Below are 13,860 nucleotides of genomic sequence, written 5' to 3'. Positions count from 1 at the left end.
GTGCCAGGGAGCAGAGGGAAAGAGAAATTAAATATAGTGGGGTGCCAGGGAGCAGAGGCAAAGAGAAAGTAAATATAGAGGGGTGCCAGGGAGCAGAGGGAAAGAGAAAGTAAACATAGAGGAGTGCCAGGGAGCAGAGGCAAAGAGGAAGTAAATATAGAGGGCTTCCAGGGAGCATAGACATAGAGAAATTAAATATAGAGGGCTGCCATGGTCAGAGGGAAAGGGAAAGCAAATATAGAGGGGTGCCAGGGAGCAGAGAGAAAGAGAAAGTAAATATAGAGTGGTGCCAGGGAGCAGAGGGAAAGAGAAAGTAAATATAGAGTGGTGCCAGGGAGCAGAGGGAAGGGAGCAAGTAAATATAGAGGGGTGCTAGAGGGGGAGAATGTAAATATGGAAGTGTCCTAGGGAGCAGAGGGAAATACAGGGGTGCTTGGGAGCAGAGGGAAAGAGAAAGTAAACATAGAGGGGTGCCAGGGAGCAGAGGCAAAGAGAAAGTAAATATAGAGGGGTGACAGGGAGCAGAGGGGAATAGAAACTAAATATAGAGTGGTGCGAGGTGGCAGAGGCGAAGAGAAAGTAATTATAGAGGGGTGTCAGGGAGCAGAGGCAAAGAGAAAGTAAATATAGAGGGGTGAAGGGGAGCAGAGGGAAATAGAAAGTAAATAAAGAGTGGTGTTAGGGAGCAGAGGGAAAGAGGAAGTAAATATAGAGGGTGCCAAGGAGCGGAGGGAAAGAGAAAGTAAATATAGAGGGGTGCCAGGGAGCAGAGAGAAAGAGAGATTAAATATAGAAGGGTGTCAGGGAGAAGAGGCAAAGAGAAAGTAAATATAGAGGCGTGCCAGGGAGCAGAGTGAAAGTAAAAGTAAATTTAGAGGGGTGCCAGGGAGCAGAGGGAAAGAGAAAGTAAATATAGAGGGGTGCCTGGGAGCAGACGTTAAGAGAAAGTAAATATAGAGGGGTGCCAAAGAACGGAGGGAAATTGAAAGTAAATATAGAGGGGTGCCAGGGAGCAGAGGGAAGGAGAAAGTAAATATAGAGTTGTGCCAGGGAGCTGAGGGGAAGAGAAAGTAAATATAGAGAGGAGTGCCATGTTGCAGAGGCAATGAGAAAGTAAATATAGAGGAGGTGCTAGGGAGCAGATGGAAAGAGAAAGTAAATATAGAAACGTGCCAGGGAGCAGAGGGAAAGAGAAAGTAAATTTAGAGGGGTGCCAGGGAGCAGAGGGAAAGAGAAAGTAAATATAGAGGAGTGTGAGGGAGCAGAGGCAAAGAGAAAGTAAATATAGAGAGGTGCCAGGGAGCAGAGACAAAGAGAAAGTAAATACAGAGGGGTGATGGGGAGCAGAGGGAAAGAGAAAGTAAATATAGAGGAGTGCCAGGGAGCAGAGGCAAAGAGAAAGTAAATATAAAAGGGTGCCAAGGAGCAGAGACAAAGAGAAATTAAATATAGAGGGGTGCCAGGGAGCAGAGAGAAAGAGCAAGTAAATATAGGGGGTGCTAGGGAGCAGCCGGAAAGAGAAAGTAAATGTAGAGGGGTGCCAGGGAGCAGAGACAAAGAGAAAGTAAATACAGAGGGGTGATGGGGAGCAGAGGGAAAGAGAAAGTAAATATAGAGGATTGCCAGGGAGCAGAGGCAAAGAGAAAGTAAATATAAAAGGGTGCCAAGGAGCAGAGACAAAGAGAAATTAAATATAGAGGGGTGCCAGGGAGCAGAGAGAAAGAGCAAGTAAATATAGGGGGTGCTAGGGAGCAGCCGGAAAGAGAAAGTAAATGTAGAGGGGTGCCAGGAAGGAGAGGGAAACAGAAAGTAAATATAGAGGGGTTCCAGGGAGCAGAGTGAAAGAGAAAGCAAATATAGAGGGGTGCCAGGGAGCAAAGGGAAAGACAAAGTAAATATACATGGGTGCCAGGGAGAAGACGGAAAGAGAACGTAAATCTAGAGGCGTGCTAGGGAGCAGTGGCAAAGAGAAAGTAAATATAGAGGTGTGCCAGGGAGCAGAGGGAAAGAGAAAGCAAATATAGAGGGGTACCAGGGAGCAGAGAGAAAGAGAAAGTAAATATAGAGGGGTGCCAGGGAGCAAAGAGAAAGAGAGAGAGTAAATATAGAGGGGTACCAAGGAGCAGAGGAAAAGAGAAAGTAAATATAGAGGTCTGCCTGGGAGATGAGGCAAGGAGAAAGTAAATATAGAGGGGTGCCAGGGAGCAGAAGCAAAGGGAAATTAAATACAAAGGGCTGCTAGGGAGCAGCGAGAAAGGGAAAGAAAATATAGAGGGGTGCCAGGGAGCAGAGAGAAAGAGAAAGTAAATATAGAAGGGTGATGGGGAGCAGAGGGAAAGAGAAAGTAAATATAGATGGGTGACAGGGAGCAGAGGGAAAGAGAAAGCAAATATAGATGGGTACCAGGGAGCAGAGAGAAAGAGAAAGTAAATATAGAGGAGTGCCAGGGAGCAGAGAGAAAGAGAGAGAGTAAATATAGAGGGGTGCCAGGTAGCAGAGATAAAGAGAAAGTAAATATAGAGGGGTGCCATGGAGCAGAGAGAAAGAGAAAGTACATATAGAGGGGTCAAAGAAATCAAGGCTCGGGAGGATATCTCGCGCTCACACCAATGGCTAATTGGAAGACCTATTATCACTAGTGCTATAATTCTTCTGAATAAGTGCAAAAGTTCCTCAAGTTACATAACACTTGTCAGTTCAGTATAATTTATTAATTTGACTTCCAAAGTAAAGAACAGCCGACACGTGTTTCGACCTTGGTCGTTATCAAGGCTGTACAAATCATTACATTCGTTCAATATATCAAAGAAAAGAAAAAGAGAAAATTCAAAAAACCATACCATATAGTGCCAACATGTCAGATCAGGATATGGGAAAATTCACGCCATAAGCAAGATATAAAATGAAAATTCAAAGAAAAATAAACAGAAAACAATAATTTAGTTTTTCCAAAAGATAAATAAATAAATATATATGTTCAACATAATATCCAGTTATCAACTGACTATACAATAATATTCATCCCCAATGTGTTAATTACACAGATTACCAGTTATCACCCTGTGATGCCATTCCAACATGACCAGATAATATATGGATATTCCAAATGCAACATAGAACAATAGAGTTACAACTTACCCACTCTATGTCAATGGATTAAATCTTCTGTCCCTATATTGTAGACCCTTTAGATTAAGATTAAATAGTATAAATTACATAAACGTTTTATCTCATGTTATAATATAAATTAAAAATAAAATAAAATGTTCACCAACCTGAAAGTCTATGTTCCTAACATACCATATGTTACAATGGTCTTAAGATTCCAAATTTTTTTCCAGATTGGCTTTCTCCTACAAGGAATATATATATTTTGGTAATTGTGCTTCATGGGGTTATCCATAGATCCCCCTGATTTCATATGTTGTCATTTCAATATATTGGCCCTCATTACGACCCTGGCGGAAAGGGGAAAACGATGGCGGAAATGCAATACCGCCATCGAATAGCGCTCGGTGCGACTATGACCCGTCACCGCAAAGTACGAAGCCATTAGCGACACCGTAGTGAACGCCAACGCTAACTGCACTAAGCACGCGCGCGCGCACCATGCCAAACCGCAAACACCACCATGGTGCAACGGTACGCCAATTCCGACCCTAGCGGACATGTACCTAACGCCATCAGGCATGGCGGAATGGACCATTCCGCCATGGCGAGAAATACGGCATCGTGAACCAACCGTAAATGGCCCACTGAGTGCCTGTACTCCACTCCCTGGCCACATTGCACAACTCCTGGCAGGCGCAATGTACTCACACCATGCAACCAGTGAAATCTACAATTCACCCATGCATGCCAACGTAGAAATGCATGCAGGTGTTCAAAGCGCCCCGTGAGTGGGCATCCATGTACGGCATGTCACCATAGCCGTACTGATGCAGCACAGGCATGTGAAGGTACAAGACATCAAAATGGAAATCAAGAACACATGACACAAAACAACAGTAGTCCCCCATCGCTTGCCACCAGCGCAAGGCAACATCCAAAACAGCATCCTGAGGGGGATTGCACCAGCCCTGTACTCTTGCCAGTAAACAAACCAACCATCAGCAGAAGCATGTACCACACAAGTTGGCAGAGTGACTGAGCAGCCAGGCTCATCCCAAGAGGGGCCGATGGGAGCTGCAGGGCACAGATGGCATGAATACAGAAGCAATTCCAATGGACATGACCCCAGTCCCCCTCCAACAAACGCACGCAAACACAGGCACCTGTGACCAGCCACATTCTGAACATCCCATCATACCATCAATCGACCTGGCTGACAGGCACCAGTCGGCCAAAAGCCAATCCCCCGCCCCTGAACAGCACATCATGTAAACAGTCACAATGGCAGCCCCTATCCGTGACCATACTGTGCTACGTAGGCAAAAGCGGCCAGTACTGTACCACACAACTCAACTCAGAAGGCGGAACACAATGCAGATCATCTCGCAATACATACCGCCACAAATCGAAAATCGCCACATCACCTGCAAAGAATAACGCAACACGCCAAATATCGGAATACAATTTAAATGCACATCCAAATGACAAAGGCCTCACAGCAATTTGTAAAATAACACCAAAACATCCATCATCACCGAGGGCTGCATCTGCAATAATTGACCAGCTTCCACTTGTGTGACGCCCTGTACCATCATGGCACACAGGGCCAACATCAACGTTCCAAAAGGCAACATGGAAGCGGCAAGAACCGCAGGTCCGTCCCATGAGGCAGGCACTAGTCCAGCTGAAAGGCCGAAATGTTGCACCTAGCCACCAGAACAGCGTAAGGGCATGTGGCCCATTGGCGATCGTCCCATAAGATCGTAATGGTGCTCCACTGATTCACCCGAAGCTGCAGGTGTCGAGAGTAAAATCCATCTGGAGGAGTGGCGTACAGATGGCATCTGCAATAGGGCAGGAGATACCTGTCACCCAAATGAAACACAAATTAACCGATTGCACTACAGGACACATGATGCATCACTATCTTCATTCAACACACCAAATCCACACCCATATGCATGCTAGCCCACTCCAAAGGAATATACACACCCCTAAATCAGTATCGATACATAACGAAACCAATCGAGGTTAATACACCATTGGCAACGTCGGTTACTGTGCATGCGTCCGTCAAGATAGAACCCATGACATGGGATTAGTAACGTGCCTAGACACAAGTGTATGAAGGCGCGTCGAGACAGGGAGGATCCGACAAGGGCAGATAGACGTAAGTCCCACTATGGCAGCCTTGCATCACATAGCGCAGGGGAAGGGGATTGAATCAAAAAACACATGTACATGGCAGACCCTAAATGGAATCATCTGTCCATGCATCCATTCATCATTCCCTCATCCCGCAATGAAAACGCATGAACATTCACTCACATAATATGTGAAACTTCCATCGCGTCTGTGCGTAATGCAGTCTGCAAAAACCACTGTGCTCCTGGCCGGATCTGTAGTGTTGTGAAGCAAGATGGACTTGGGAACGTCCTGCCTTATCGTCCACTACGCTATTGCGCATCCCATTCAATTCATGTCATTCATTGCTTGCTCGTTATGGGCCCTGTCCCAAGGACATTCAACAATAGAACGTTACATTTCCAGGCAGACCTGTGGGCGTCTCCTCACCGCTACTTCGCAACCAAAAATGCTGGCCTTCGAATTCCTCACTTGCAACATTACGTCGAAAAGGCTTCTGTGAACGCTTGCATTCACAATCACATCAATGTAGTGCGGCTGTGTGTCATAATGCTAACTGGCTGCAATCACAAATGGGACGCCACGCCCGTCGGTGAAGTACGATACTGTGCTGCATGAGGGTCGGCCATCGATCGAGCCCTACATACCACTGACTCTTCACAGGTATGTAAGCGGCTGCAATCATAGCATGTGTAACAATGGGAGCATAGCATGAAAATCAGTCAAAGTACATCACACTGCCATCGGGATTTGATACATGATTCCAATCCCAAGATGCCATGCGGCCAAATGCAGCCTTACGTGCGGGACGTGCTCGGCCAGAAGGGATTGCATCTGCCACAGATTCATTCAATCAGCACAGGTGGAGGCCATACAGGCCGACAGCACATATATAGCAGACCCAAACCCCTCCCACAACCACTCCCACTCCAAAATGCTACCGGCAGGACTAGCGATGTTGGGCCTGGGGCACCAGATAGCACTGCAAGTGCTACAACTACAAGAAGACGACGAACAACAACAGGTACAACAACCGGGCGCACAGGGGAGACGGAGGAGAAGGAGGAGGAGGAGGGCAAGGCAGGGTCAGCAAGGCCCACAAGCACTGCCACTACCACCACGCAGGCGGCCCGCAATCCCACGCCTCCGAGCTGATCCGTTCAACCTCACTGCTGAGCAGATCCACACCCTCTACCGTTTGGACCGGGACACCATAATCGCCATTGTGGACATGACACATGCTGACCTCGTGAGCATGATAGATAGCCCAACCGCCATCCCACCCCTACTGAAGGTGGTGTCTGTACTCCACTTCCTGGCCACAGGCACCTACCAGCACACAGTCGGACAGTTGCATGGCATTTCACAGCCACTGTTCTCACGGACACTCTTCCAAGTGCACGATGCCCTCCTGAAGCACGCCGACGACCACATCACACTACCACGCACGTACCAGGAGATTACCAACGCAAAGGTGGGATTCCATGCACTTGGCGGCATCCCGGGTTGCATTGGTGCCATCGACTGCACCCATGTTGAATTGGTTGTCCCACATGCCATGGAGGTCCAGTACCGCAACCGGAAACAATTTCATTCAATCAATGTGCAAATGGTGTGTGACTCCAACAAGATCTTTACGCATTGTTGTGCCAGATTTCCAGGATCTACCCATGATTCTATGGTCCTGAGGAACACAAGAATACCACGCTACATGGAGCGACACGCAGGGCACAGATCCTGGCTACTCGGTGAGTCTCATTCCATGCATGACATCGTGGCCCATTTGATGCGTCAATGACCTTGCAGGAGGGGGGGGGGGCTACTTAGCACTATCATTCCACTGACACCCTTTATTCGTCCCATACAGGTGATGCCGGGTATCCACTGAAGAGATGGCTCCTTACACCAATCCGGAACCCACAGAACCAGCATGAGGAGGACTACAACCATGCCCACTCACGTACCCGTGTGGTCATTGAACAGGCATTCGGCCTACTGAAGGCTCGTTTCCGCAGCCTCAGCAGGTCTGGCGGGGCACTCATGTACAGCCATGAGAGGGTTTCTAAGATGGTCATGGCATGTGTCATGCTGCACAACATGTGCATACGTAGGAATGTGCCCATGCCCCCTGACGCTGTACTGCATGCACCTGAAGATGATGATGATGAGGGTGGGGATGTGGAGGCACCCCAAGGAGTCCATGAGGCACAGGATGCACGTGCAATCCGACAGAGCATCATAGATGCATGCTTCTAGCAACCACGCATGGTGCCTATTACACGGAAAGGGGACCTGTGGCACTGTGTGTGTGTAGTACAGGCACATAGTGGACTGTACGCCTATGAAGGCCTCGTACGCAAATATCAATGTCCACACATGTCATTGGATGATAATGAAGTGCTGTATTGTTAATGTGATTTGATTTATACACCCTATGGACCCGCCACCCAGTGAAGCCCAACACACCCCCTCCACCCTACTTCCTCCCCCCCCAACACCAGTGTCCAAATATGCATGCTGCCCGTGGGTAGACGCTATTGCAAGCCCCCTCTACGGGTATCAGGGGCACCCCTGCCCGTGGAGCGCAGGTTCCTGCCAGATCTGCGTTGGGGGCTGCCCTGGACGGAACTTGCCACGGATGACGTCTCTGCCTGCTCGCGTCCATGCATGTCTCTGAGGGTTTGTGAGAGCTCCGAGAGCACACGGCGCACAGCAGCAAGTTCAGCACAAACGTCTTTGGACGTCGCATTCAGTTCCCCCCTCAGGCTCTCGGTGCTTTTCTCCATTTGTGCTCTCAGGCTCTCGGTGCTTCTCTCCATTTGTGCTCTCAGGCTCTCGGTGCTTCTCTCCATTTCTCCCCTGAGGCTCTCACTACTTTTCTCTATTTGTGCCCTGAGTGTCTCGGTGGATGTTTCCATGGCTGCCCTGGAACCCCCGCATTCATTTGCATGGTCCTTGAGTAGCGTGGACACTTCCTGCTGTTGCTCGATCAGCAGGTCGAGGGACTGTTGCCTCTGCTGGGCCATGGACATTTGCGGTGGTGTGACAGGGGGGCTGCTCAACACATGTTGGCTTGGCACAGGACTTGTGGGGGTTGGCCAGTCGTCGTCTTCAGGGTGCCCCTGCGTGGTTTCGTCATGGTGTAGGGGATGGGACATGCAGGGGGATTGGGAAAGGTCATGGATGGTACCTACGTCGCCAGCACTGTTTTCCGTGTCGGAGCATGCTGGCATGACAGCTGTGTCACCTATGGTGCTGCTACCACCAGAGGCAGTGCCATCAGATACGTTCTTTGGGGGGACCTGTGGTGCTGGGGTTGTGGACTTGCTGGCTGCTGGGGTGCCTGTTGCAGTCCCCTCCAGTGTGCTGGCACTTGATTCCTGCTGCTGCCGTGTCTTGATCCTTGCACCTGAGGTGGAGGCTCTTGGGACGTTGGTCCTGGCCCTCTTTGCAGGCGTGCTGGTAGGGGTGTCCTGCAGCTCGTCGTTGGTATCGGACCCTGTGGTGGAGTAAAGAGGGGCGAGCGTTAGTTAAGGGTCTGTGGGATTTGGAATGGCAACGTATCAAATGCATTGGGGTGGTACATGAGGGTGATTTGGGACTGGGCCTTGGAGGTGGTCTCATTTTCGTGTGGGTTGAGGATGCATTCATTTGGCTGCCTGCAGTTAGGGGGTGCATGCTGCACATGTAGGGGTTGTTTATGGCATCTTGATTAATTTGTTTATTCATTCTGACTTTTAGAGGGCGCTGTCAGGGCAAAGTATGTATTGCACTATGGGGTCACATGGTACTGCACATGTTCGTGGTTTGTGGATTTCGCATTGTTTCTCTTGGCCAACCTACCTGATTCTCCGGATGTCGGCACTCCTTTCTCCATCCCTCCGACTCCCTCTATGCTCTCCATTCCTATGGTGGAGGCGCAGATCTCCTCCCAGGGGGTCAACTTGATGGGCGACTCTGATCCCCCCCCGGTAGCTGTGGCGATGTTCCTGTTCGCAGAAAGTATGCTGCGTACGCGGATCCGCAGGTCGTCCCACCGCTTGCGACATTGCTGTGGCGTGCGGGGTGTTGTCCCCACCGCACTTACGCGCTGTGCCACCAGGGCCCATATGGCCTTCTTGTTGGCAAGGGCCGTCCTGGTCATTTGACTGGAGAAGACGACGGCGGCATTTTCCTGCAGGGTCTCGGTCAGCACGGTCAGTTCCTCTCGGGAGAAGTGGACCTGCCGCTTGCGATCACACGCTTTCTTGGCTACCTTTCCCATATTTATTTTTTTAACTGGGGTTGCTAACGGGTTGGGATGTGTGTCAGGGTCGGATTTTTAATGGTTGTGTTGGGATTCGGATTTTATAGTTGTGCGGCGTGCTGTTTCCCGTTCCGGCCACATGCTTTTACTTCCGTTTCCGTATATTTACGGTGCCCGTAATTTGCGGTGCCCGCTCATTACGGTGCCCGCTCATTACGGTGACCGCTAAGATGGGTGGCGGTATTGCACCTGGTGCAGCGTACGGCGGCGGTAAGGGCCGTTTTGGGGTCATTTCCGCCATCGCAGCCTTTCGGATTCCGCCATGGCGTAATGCTCGTGCCCGATGGGTCGTAATTAGCCGCACTTTGCTCCTTCGTGCAATGGCGGAAACGCTATTTACGCTGTTGCGGTCCGGTCAGTCAATTTCCGCAAGGGTCGTAATGAGGGCCATTGTATTGTATTCAGTTCCCATATGCACATCATGAATTACTAAAAAGACCTCCCTCTATCATACCAAAAAGATAGTTCAATGTATCTTGTTTAAGATACAATTATATGTTTTCCTATCACTTACCTATACATGGGCTGTATCCCAGAACCTCAATGTGCTAAAGGGGTCCCATGAGTTTGTCCTTTCATTTAAATGTATTGCCACTCGCGGGATCGCGGGCCGCAACGCGATGACGTCACGCGCACGCACGCGCAATGACGTCACGCATGCGCAGTGACGTCACGCGCATAATCGCGCGATGACGTCACGCGCACGCCCGCGCGACGGCACCATGTACACGCGCAATAAGCGTGCTCTCAATTAAGGTTATCCAATATTTTAATATGGATAAAGCTACTTTAACTCGAATTTGACTTGCTGTATTGATTAACACTGATGGTACACTAAAACCACATTTGGTTCTACAGTTACATCCACCAAAACAAATGAATATCATTACAAGCCTTAAATTATTTAGTATATTCTACACTTATACTAATAGGTGCACGGAATCCTGTGTTTAATGATCCAAGCATTTGTCGCAATTTCCCAAATTGAAAAAAACCCACATTAAATTGCCAATAAATCTTATTCATTGGCTAATATCTATCAGTTAGAATTACCCAATACTTTAAGTTAGTAAAGCTACTTGAACTCGAATTTAGCTTACCGTGTTAATTAGTATGAAATAATATAATACAACCACACCTAGTACTACACTTACATCCTCATGATGTGCATACGTCCACCCAATACATAAATTTCATTGCGTCCCTTAAATTATTTAAATAATCTACATTTTTACTAATGAGTACATGGGATCCTATAATTTATAGTCCCATATTTACAGAATTCTGGTAAGGTTGGAACAACATCACAAGTAGTGATAATTACAATAGGTAACATTACCAATTAAGCTGGTTACATTCATTTGTAAATCGGAAAGGAAAAAAAATTGTCAATCATATTGTTACTTTATAAAAAAACATGCATTTCGTGGTCCTGATTGAGACCAACTAAAGTGCTCCTAAAGTAACAGATTAGTTTACTCTCTTGTTGCCTAAGTTTGAGCCTAAGATTTCCACCCCGTTTACCCATCTTCACTTGCATAAGACCAATGAATCTTATGTCTTCCTGGCTATCCAACTGATGTTGCAGCTGCCAATGAATAGACATTGGTGTCTTGGGATCACTACTCTTTAAACTAGCCAAATGTTCCCTTACTCTTATTCTCAATTGCCGAATAGTACTACCAATGTAAAGCTTACCACATGTACATATAATGGCATAAACGACAAAGCACGTTTTACAGTTAATAAACTGCTTGATCTTAATTGTCATGGCATTATCATCTGTAAAGGAGTCACAATTAGAATGCGCATATTTGCACTGGTTGCAATTACCACATTTAAAAAATCCCTTCTTCCCTTTAAGCCAAGTACCTTCAGTACTATTTGTCTGAACATCCAAAAAAGAGGGACTCAACTTCTGTTTGATGCTATGTGCTCTCGTAAAAATAAATTTGGGTTTCTCAGTCAAAAAAGGTAACAGATCCTTATCAAGTCTTAAAATATCCCAGTGTCTAGACACCATTTTGTACAGTAAAGATGAGTCTTGCGAAAATTGAGTTATTATAGAAATGCAATCATTCTCAGGTTTCTCTTTCACACGGTCACATAAAAGCTCCAATTGACTACACTCTTTGTACTTGTCTGCCGCTTTCTTAATACATTTCAGGTTATATCCTCTCTTTTGGAATCTTTGCGTGAGCAAATCAGACTCCCTCTGATAATCCAAATCTAAACTACAATTTCGCCTGGCCCGATAAAATTCCCCAGCCGGGATATTATCTATTGTAGATCTCTGATGACTACTTTTTGCATACAATATGGAGTTGACTTCTGTTGGTTTACGATATGTGTGTGTTTCAATTTGCCCATTGTTCACAAAAATATGCAAATCTAGAAAGTCAATGCTTTGTGAGCTCACTAGACCTGTAAATCTAATGCCAAATTTGTTATGGTTAGTGTGTAGCACAAAAGTATCATATAAAACAGGAGACCCTTTCCATACAATTAAAACATCATCGATATATCTTCTCCATGCTATTAGATTCGTTTGAAAGATCTCCTGATTGTAAATATGCGTTTCTTCAAATTGGGCCATAAACAAATTCGCCAGGGATGGCGCAAACTTAGCACCCATGGCAACTCCCTTGGCCTGTGCATAATACTGTCCATTAAAAATGAATACATTATTTTGCAAAGTAAATTTGAGAAAGCTTTTAAGCATTTGTATATGCTGCATGTAAGAAGCAGAAGAATTCCCAAAGGTGTAGTCAATTGTTTGAACTGCTAGGTCATGATCTATGCTGGTATAAAGCGCTGAAACATCAAGGGTAGCCAAAAGATAATCTGATTCCCACTTAAAGGATTTGAAAAATTTCAAAACATGTGCACTATCTCTAACATAAGATTTCATTTTGAGAACATGGGGTTTTAAAGCTTCATCCAAATATTGGGACATACCCTCCGTGACCCACCCTATCCCACTCATGATAGGTCTGACTGCTGGTAAGGTTTCATAACTCTTGTGTATTTTAGGCAAAAAATACATAGTGGGCATGGTGGGTTCCGTATTAGTCAGAAAACTCTTTTCATCCTCTGTTAGAAAGCCTCTGTTATACCATAGCTGGATAAGTTCCAAATGTTCAGAAACAATTTTCTTCGTTGGATTAGATTTTAGAAGGGTATAGCATTGTGGAGTATTCAAATGAGAAATTGCCATAGTTATGTAATCCTGCGTATTCATCACCACAATGTTGCCCCCCTTATCTGCTTCTTTAATAGTTATGCACTTATCATTCATTAGAGCTTCTAAAGCTACCAATTCCTCTTGACTCAGATTATTTTTAGATCGCTTTATTTTATTCGATCTGCTATCCATATGCTTGTATATATCCTTAATGATTGCCTTATGGAAGGTTTCAATTACATTCTCTGTTCCTAAATTCGGTGTGAATTTGGACTTGGGCTTCAATTCTTTGAAATTGAGTTGTCTAGTATTAACACCAAGTGATAAGCAAATAGATTCAAAATCCACTGTGCTTTCTTGAGCTAATGTAGTCAAGGTGGTAATATTGTGAATATCTGAAATAGTATATGAACTAAGTGGGCTTAGAGTGGTCTTAGGCTGAAATAATTGTACCTGTGTCGCAAAGAATTTTTTTAGTTTTAATTTCCTTATAAATTTAAAAATATCTATCTGGAAATTCACAAAATCTGCTCTGACGCCTGGTGCAAAAGAAAACCCTTTATTCAACACAGCATGTTCAGCCTCCGAAAGACATTTATCTGATAAATTAATAACCAAATCACAATTCACTAGTTCATCTGACGTTTCTTGCTGCTCGATCTCGTCAGAATTCCTGGCCGACCCTGATCTTCGTCGGAGCTTCCACTCCCGCTTCCGCTTGCCCCCTCTCCTGCCCCTTGTGTGGCACCTGGTATTGGTGTAGTGCCTATTGGTGGTATTGCAAATCTGACTTGTTTGGAATTTATAAATCGTATGTTTCCCTTTTTGTGTCTGCGAATTTGTTCTAAAAAACTTTGACCTCCACTACGTGTGGATTCCATATCTTCTTGATTATTAGCTTCACCCTCTCTAACTTCTTCCTCTGAATCAGGATCTGAGCTGGCAGGCGTAGTGTTGGAAGACCTCGGTCTATTTTGTGGAATTATGTTATCATATTTAGCTTGAAAAGTGTATACACGTTCCTGTCTGTAATCCCTATCATCTCTGAAGTACTTCCTAAATTTCCTCAATTTAATATCATCCTGATATTCTCGCAAGATTTCATTCATTTTCT

This window comes from Ambystoma mexicanum, chromosome 9, assembly GCF_040938575.1.
Source record: "Ambystoma mexicanum isolate Mex_15411 chromosome 9, UKY_AmexF1_1, whole genome shotgun sequence".
Classification (NCBI taxonomy): Eukaryota; Metazoa; Chordata; class Amphibia; order Caudata; family Ambystomatidae; genus Ambystoma; species Ambystoma mexicanum.
This window is presented reverse-complemented; position numbering follows the sequence as displayed.